Source organism: Octopus bimaculoides, chromosome 3 (assembly GCF_001194135.2).
Source record: "Octopus bimaculoides isolate UCB-OBI-ISO-001 chromosome 3, ASM119413v2, whole genome shotgun sequence".
In the NCBI taxonomy this organism is placed as follows: domain Eukaryota; kingdom Metazoa; phylum Mollusca; class Cephalopoda; order Octopoda; family Octopodidae; genus Octopus; species Octopus bimaculoides.
Window position 1 is genome coordinate 15,618,367 of NC_068983.1, and position 8,611 is coordinate 15,626,977.

The 8,611-nt window shown below is 36.5% G+C and overlaps 1 protein-coding gene across 2 annotated transcripts in view; it reads left to right on the forward strand.

The window, feature by feature from the left end:
- LOC106881039 (methionine-R-sulfoxide reductase B3, mitochondrial) overlaps nt 1-8,611 on the forward strand; it is a 114,486-nt gene that overhangs the window by 35,704 nt on the left and 70,171 nt on the right. The window contains exon 1 of one of the 2 annotated variants that reach the window (XM_014931240.2): nt 630-653. The exons of the other annotated variant lie outside the window; for it this stretch is intronic. The gene's annotated coding sequence lies outside the window, so the exon portion shown is untranslated. Of the gene's footprint in view, nt 1-629; nt 654-8,611 lie in introns of those variants that run through there. 2 annotated transcript variants of the gene reach the window in all.

The following is an 8,611-nucleotide window of genomic DNA, read 5'->3' on the forward strand; positions in this document are numbered from 1 at the left end:
ATATATATATATATATATATATATATATATATACGACGGGCTTCTTTCAGTTTCCGTCTACCAAATCCACTCACAAGGCTTTGGTCGGCCCGAGGCTATAGTAGAAGACACTTGCCCAAGGTCCCACGCAGTGGGACTGAACCCGGAACTATGTGGTTGGTAAGAAAGCTACTATTTGTGTGTGTATAATATATGTATATATGAAATATGCACACACAAATACATAAGAGTTTCTATTATTTCTTAAAAATAAATCTAAATTCAATAATGAACAAGAATGAGAAAATGACCTGCTATATGGTGCATGTCTCCAATTTAATGTTTATTTATTGACTGCATAAAACACATGGCCTCTTTACTGCATTTATTCTGTTGGAACTATGCCATGTGTCTCCTATTTCAGTTGGGGAGAATATCACTGTATACACACACACACTGTGACTTACGCACATAATCATACACACACGAATTTTTGCTTACACACACGCTCCACACATCGACCTCGTGCATGCTCCTCTGTGTACATATCTGATTTTTTTTTTTTAATTCACATATATTTAACATTGGTAGACAGAGAAGGAGTGAGAGAGGCAGGGGGGGGAGAGAGAGAGTGAGATTGGAACATTTAGCAAGCAAGCAGTTATAGGAGGAAGGTAGACTAAATCTGATATCTTGTGCTAGTTTTATATTTTCTTCTCCATCACTTGTTATTCAATCAACTCACTCACTCATTTATTTTATTTTATTTTATTTTTATTTATCTATTTATTTATTTATTTGTGTATTTGTTCCACTTTATCACTACATATTCCATATTTTTCGTTCTGCTACACAAACAACGCACGCACTCTCCCCACACACCCACCACACACACACTCACTCTTTCTCTCTCTCTCTCTCCTTCTCTCATTTTGCAAGCTCACCTGATCTCCCGATAACGCTTATAGACGTGAAATTACTACACCTCTAATACCTTCCTTGCCGGTCATTCTAGGAGCAACAAGGAATGCAGTTTTCCCAAATATAGTCAGTCAGTTTTCGCCCAATGCAGCAATACTTCACCCACTCCACTCTTGTCTTACATCGGAATGTTCTATGGAATTTCCCTATTTCTTGGTTGTTTATCGGATTTTCCTCTTTATTTTAAGCTTCGCATAATCTCTCTCTGTCTCTCCCATTTTGTTTAATGTGTTGTTGTTTTTGCTTTCTTCAATAATTATATTTAATAGTTCGTTCACCATCTCTCTCGCCTTTTAAAATATTTTTTTTTTATCGATTTCCGATCAACGAGAAATTCCCCAACCTTTTTAGTCAACAAACGAAAATAGTCAGCCATACAAAACAGACTGTTTCTCGCAGAATATTTTAGTGATCAGTGCAAAAAACACTTTTAATATTTAAGAAATATGTTGAGTTCACACGGCAGAGATATAGAAAATATAGAGACCACGCTTCAGTAAGTATCCGATCCTTGTGGAACATACACAAAACCCATCAACAAGAAAATTTACCACATAAAAGCTAAACTGAATCTAAAGTCGAGACGTGCGTACTCGGAATTTAACGAGGGTAGAAGAGTGTATCGATAAGGGAGCGCATAGCGGGATAGGGGCAGTGGGGATGTGAAAGACCCGTTTATTGAGGTTGTTTAAAGATAAATGTCAATGAAAGTCACCCTCAGAAAATGAAATAGTGCAGTAAATAAGCAGTTGTTTTGGATCGATCCATTTATCGATATGCACCTGTATGTAAAAACTAAACAGCCGTAAATAGTACACTAGAATCTTGACAGATTATCAGGTATGAGATTGTGTTGGCTTGATTCTGCTGCACTATTTATTATCGTTTAGCCACCTGTGAGCATTGATTCAACAAGTCTATGAACAAAGACACTCCAGCCATGACCATCCCATCTTTTTCTATGAACACTGTGTACCTTGTCTAATTAATCGAATGTATTCTCAAAATTTTGTTTTTGTAACGGTATATGGTAGTTTGAGGGAGATTTGGAGCGACCACAAGCAAGCCTCCCTTGTTTGGTTTACGAGTATTTTGTAATCTGGTGTCGTGTTTACTTTAGTGCCATTGATTGTTATATCCTGTTTGTGTGTTAATTAGTAGCCTCTCCTTTTTTTGTTATGCTGATTGTATGTGTGGATATCATTGATTTACTGCTTGTTATGTTTTCACTTTTATCTGTAATGTGTGCTGTGCACTGAGTGTGATGTACGGTGTAAGTGAGATGTTTTTGTATTATTAAGCAAAATTCCAGACTTGTTTAGTCCCAGATCAGCCTAGATCAAACAGAACTGTAATGAAAGGCGTTCCAGTCTTGACCATTCCGTCTTATTTTCAGATATATATCAGTATATCTAAATATTTTCCAGCACGTCCTTCCTTTTTTAAAAGAGTATAGTGTTATTTAAGGGAAATTTAGCTGCTATTTCTCACAAGCCGAATGACCTCGCTGAGGCTCCTTTAACTGTGTAGGAATGATGTGTGCTATGGGAAGTAACATAAAGATTGAAGTGAACTAAACGCATAAATTGATAGCTAATACATCAGACTTTTAAATGAATTTTTGTGTAAACAAAATGATATTATCAGTAATTAGGATAGTAGTTTGGTATTGAATCAGTTTGGTTAATTGGAAGTTTCAAAAATTAGAAATTAATCGATTGTAGGGATGCATGGGAAATGGCCAGTACCGCTGGACTGGCTCCTGTGCAGGTGGCACGTAAAAAACACCATTTGAGCGTGACCAGACTGGCCCTCGTGCTGGTGCTACATAAAAAGCACTCACTACACTCTCGGAGTGGTTGGCTTTAGGAAGGGCATCCAGCTGTGGAAACTCTGCCAGATCAGATTGGAGCCTGGTGTAGTCATCTGGTTCACCAGTCCTCAGTCAAATCGTCCAACCCATGCTAGCATGGAAAGCGGACGTTAAACGATGAACGATGATTGATGATTAAGAGTCTGTTAAATGAGTATGATTCTGACAGTTTTACAAAGCTTTGTACTATTTCTCTGACACAAGAACATCAACAGTGGTTATGATTTTCTTTCTGAAACCATATTTGGACTCTCCTTCAAATTTAGTCAAGGTGAAGATTGTTATAAATGATTAATTCCATCTCTTTAGGGTGGTAATTAGCAAGGTCAGAAAGTTTATCTCTCAATGTAGTAATTGTAAAAAAAACAAAACAAGACAAAAAAAACTCTACAAGATCTACAAACAAGTTTACATCTGGCTGCTATAGTTTGTTCTGGATCACAGTTGGCAAGGTTGAGTGAAGACAAAGCAAGATCTTAAAACTTAACTGGGTTCATTCTGTGGGGTTGAATATCTTTAGCTTGTTTGGAAAAATGCAGGACATTATGAAAATGGTCTCTTTTAAAAGAGCTGTTAGATATAGTATTATGTGATGTTTATACCTTTACTAAGGAGATTCTGTAATGGATGTGAAGTCATTCACATTCAAAAATGATATTGTGCTGTGGATTCTAATTTGTAATCAAACACTTCTGTTAACAAGTATCAGATGGCAGATACCACAAATCCCATTAATTATAGGCTTTCTGTGGCATTCCTCCATCATTATGTTTTTCCCTTTCAGGAATACTGTGGCTGTTGGGGTTTATAACTTCATCTGTCCTTAAAGTGCAAGAAGCACTAAGAAGATTCATTTGGAATTTTCAATTGTATGCTCTTGCTTGAAGAAGCCTATTAAGGTACCAATACTGCTATTTTAGTAATAATTTTGATGTATTAACAGTTGTGATATTCTAAATATTGATTTTGTTATTCAAACCATGACAATCTTTTGTTTTGTGCATTCAAAATGTTTCCCTTCTTAATTCCCTTCCTGTTTCATATATGCAAAAACTATCATCATCCCTGCAAAGATTGGTCTCATCCAGTTTATTATATTCGTTATCTTCTCAGTCATCATCATCATTTAACGTCCGCTTTCCATGCTAGCATGGGTTAGACAATTTGACTAAGGACTGGCAAGCCAGAAGGCTGCATCAGGCTCCAATCTGATCTGGTAGAGTTTCTACAGCTGGATGCCCTTCCTAATGCCAACCACTCCGAGAGTGTAGTGGGTGCTTTTACATGCCACTGGCACAAGGGCCAGTCACATGGTACTGGCAACGGCCACGCTCAAAAAGGTGTTTTTTTACGTGCTACCTGCACAGGAGCCAGTCCAGCGGCACTGGCAACATTATATTTTTTAAACTGAAGAATAATTTTTAATTGAATAACTTTTACTTTCTATGAAATTGATTATCGTTAATCAGGAAATATCAACTCTTCTTTTTGTTATGTTTTAGACTCTGGTCAGCTCTGATCAAAGTCACCTTCGTGATTAAAGGTAGTTCAATAATGACCATTCAGTCTTTTGTTAATAAGCATTGTGCATCTGACTACATTATTCAACATGGGTTTGGCTTTTCTTTCTGGTTGGTCAAACAATCACTTGACTGTGGCTTCCAAGCTTATTAAATTTTAACTTGCTTGTGTTATAAACATTTTTCTGATATTTCATTGCACAAGCTATCTTTTGGATACTGTTCCTTAAATTCACAGTATGTAAAATGTTGTTTGTTCTGAATAGCTCAGCAACTGGTTCTTCTCTTCACATGTATGTGTACTCTGCGTCTTTCATGACCCAGATTGTTTCTGCTGCATATTATCTATATCAACATCACCAACTCCAAACATTTTTAGTGTAATCTCAGTGTTTTTTATAAGTTATGGCAATGTCTTTCCTCTTTAGAAATTAAAGATAACAAAATGGTTGCTGTGTTAATGGTCATTTGTTTTGTCTTCTCCTAAGCAGTCATTGATTTTCTTTAACTACTTTCAACCTATTATTGACACACTGGTATGCTAAATCAACACCCAGTCTTTGTTATTCTTTTTACAAATGGTGTCTTCATTTTATTACCAGAAATGGTCGAGCAATTTCAATTCACTTCTGTTATTCCATTGCTTTCGATTAATAGTTATGAGTTTCTATTCTTCATAAAATGAACCTTTCTAATGTTCTAATGTTGCTGCTACCAATTCTAAAATAACTATAAAAGGAAATCAATGTTTTTACTTTTATCTTATTTATTTTCTTCTTTATTGTAATTTTTGCCTGTAAATGACCTGCTGTCTGTCATTATTGAATCAATGAATCATGAATGAAAGGAATTAAGAGACTGACTGACATTTTCCGCTAAGTCATCAAAATTATGTATATTGTTGTAGGTGAACTATTTTGCATATCCCTTTCCTCTGTACCAGAGTACTTCAAAAGCTACGTGTGTTATATATATTCACTTGGGGGGAAGTAACTGAACCTATAAAACATTTAGTTATATTCTGTATTCAGAATTTAAATTCTTTGATTCCAAGTTTTACATAACCATTCCATGCACTTCATCACTATTTTAGCATCATGTACTGAAACTTTTTCATTTAGTGTCTGTATCTTTATAATATCATCATAAAATATTCACCACCATTCTTTTATTCTTTTAATCCAGGTACTGGTTCAATTTATTCTAATATAAATACCAAGTTAACTGATGTGGTTGATTATATTAAATTTTTGCTTTTTCCTTTAGTTTTTCTTCACAAATAGTTATATAGTTTATCCCCTGAAGCAACTGTCATCCTCACATTCTAACCTAATTCATCTTTCATCTTAAATTTCATAAATCATGTCTACCTCAATGCTGTTTGACTTATTTCTATATCATTTCATATAGCTCCCACCATCCTTTAACCCCGCCCTCCTCCAACAATATCTGTCTGTACCCCCTGCTCTCTTTCTCACTAACAATGTCTCTCTTCTTTATATACTGCTCCACTATTTTTTTACTTCCTTCTATCAAATATCTCTCTATTACTCTTTTACTTGTTTCAGTCATTTGACTGCGGCCATGCTGGAGCACCGCCTTTAGTCGAGAAAATCGACCCCAGGGCTTATTCTTTGTAAGCCTAGTACTTATTCTATCGGTCTCTTTTTGCCGAACCGCTAAGTTACGGGGACGTAAACACACCAGCATCGGTTGTCAAGCAATGGTGGGGGAACAAACACAGACACACAAACACATGCACACACCCATATATATATATATATATATATATATATATATATATACATATATACGACGGGCTTCTTTCAGTTTCCGTCTACCAAATCCACTCACAAGGCTTTGGTCGGCCCGAAGCTATAGTAGAAGACACTTGCTCAAGGTGCCACGCAGTGGGACTGAACCCGGAACCATGTTGTTGGTAAGCAAGCTACTTACCACACAGTCACTCATGCACCTATTATATACTTTTCTATCATCCTTTTACTCTAACAGTCTCTCTCTCTTACTACTACTACTACTACTACTACTACTACTATTCACACCACCAGTGAACTATATCTTGTTATAGGGCAATAAAGTGATTAAGTTATTACTTAATGTTATGATTAAGGCAAGGGTGGTAGATTTGCAGAAACATTAGAACATCAGACAAAATGTCTTGCAGTATTTAGTTACAACTCTTTATGTTTTGACTTCGAACCACATTGCAGTAAACTTTGCTTTTTATACATCCGAGTTCGAATATTAGTCAATTACTAGGGTCAGTTTAATCTACTGTATCCTCCTCCACCAAATTTATGGCCTTATGCCAATGTCAGACATCAAAATCATACAGAAGATAGGTAAATTGGTACAGATAGTTTGTTGTTTAGTCTATATGAGTAAATATTTGTTTGTTTTCATTTTATGTCTATTTTCCTTCTTTGCTTGTATGAGTTGGACAATCTATATACAAAAGCATTCCGGCTAAGACCAGCTCATATCATTGTTTGCTGTATTTACAACTACAGTATGCATCATGCCTTCCTTGTTTGAGGTGCTGGGGATTCATCATCATCGTCGTTTAACGTCCGCTTTCCATGCTAGCATGGGTTGGATGATTTGACTGAGGACTGATGAACCAGATGGCTACACCAGGCTCCAATCTGATTTGGCAGTGTTTCTACAGCTGGATACACTTCCTAATGCCAACCACTTCGAGAGTGTAGTGGGTGCTTTTACGTGCCACCAGCACGAAGGCCAGTCAGGAGGTACTGGCAACGGCCACGCTCAAAATGGTGTATTTTACGTGCCACCCGCACAAGAGCCAGTCCAGGGGCACTGGCAATGATCTCGCTCGAAAGTCCTTACACATGCCAGGGGCACAAGTGCCAGAAAGGCGACGCTGGGCACAGATTTGAAGGAAATTTGAGTATTATTTCTGGTAGGTTGAACGACCAGGGTGAGGCTTTCTCAATAGTATCAGTGAAAATAGTGTTGTTGTGGTGCAGATACTATTTTGCCACCCAGTCTGAGTATGCTATGAAAATCCTAGATAGTTATTCATAAAAGTAAAGAAAAAGTATTTCAAATTTTGAAAACTGTGCAAATAGTAAAGCTTTAATTTGTCTTTGAAATCTGGAAGAGGGCAGAACCTGCTTAAAGTATTTTAATAGACTCTTCCATAGACTTGTGGACTTTCCCGTCATAGACAATAGATGAGGGCTCTGCAATTTCTTGCTGAGCAACTTGGGCAGATGATTTATTTATAGTGATCAAATGTTTGTGTTCTATATTAGCTCACTCCCTCCATCAAATTGACATTACCACATCAGATGTCAAAGTGCTTGCAGAGCAATGGAAGATGAAGTGTTTTGCTCAAGAACACAACACACTGCCTTATCCAGGAATTGAGATCACAATTGTGAATGTAATACCCTAAATGCTAGGTTAAACATAGACTAGTGGTGTAAGTTATTAAATATCTGTTCTGTTGTTCTTTGGTATCAAATAAAAATTGGACAGATTTCTAGGAAACTAACTGAAAAATACCTTTTGAATTACTTCTGTGTTCAAAAAGATAGATTTCTAGAAAAGGATTAATTTAGATCTATTGTTGTTGGTAATGGGCATAGGTATAGTTGTGTGGTTAAAGACGTTTGCTATATTACTATATGCTTTTGGATTCAATTTTACTTTGCAGAACATTCAGCGAGTATTTTGGACCCAACTTATGATCAGTCAAAGCTTTGAGTGAAATTTAATTGATAGAAACTGTAGAAGTGTATCAGAATCATTCTGTTATTTGGGGAGTAGATTTAATCTCTTGTTTGGTTTAAACCACCACCTGGCTCTTTGGGTACCTTTAGCAGAGTTCACCTTGTTGTAAGCATTTGAGTCAAGTCTTTGGTATGAGGATAACTGCTATTATTTCTTCCACAAGTCACAGAAGTCTTTAAAAGGCCTCTCTGACTGGTGGAAGGAATTAACTTATCTGTCTTACCTCCTCAAACTAAACTATTAAAAATGATAAACAGATGAATAAACATATGGTGACCAGACCAACCAGCTAAATTCTAACTTCACTAAAGAACTAAAATTCTAACACAGATTTCCTTATCTAACCACTCTGATTATCACACTAATCAGAAACACAAACACACACACATACACACACAAGCACATCTATGTATGTGTGTTTGTGTGTGTGTATCTGTCTGTCTGTCTCTCTCTCTCTCTCTCTCTCTCTCTCTCTCTC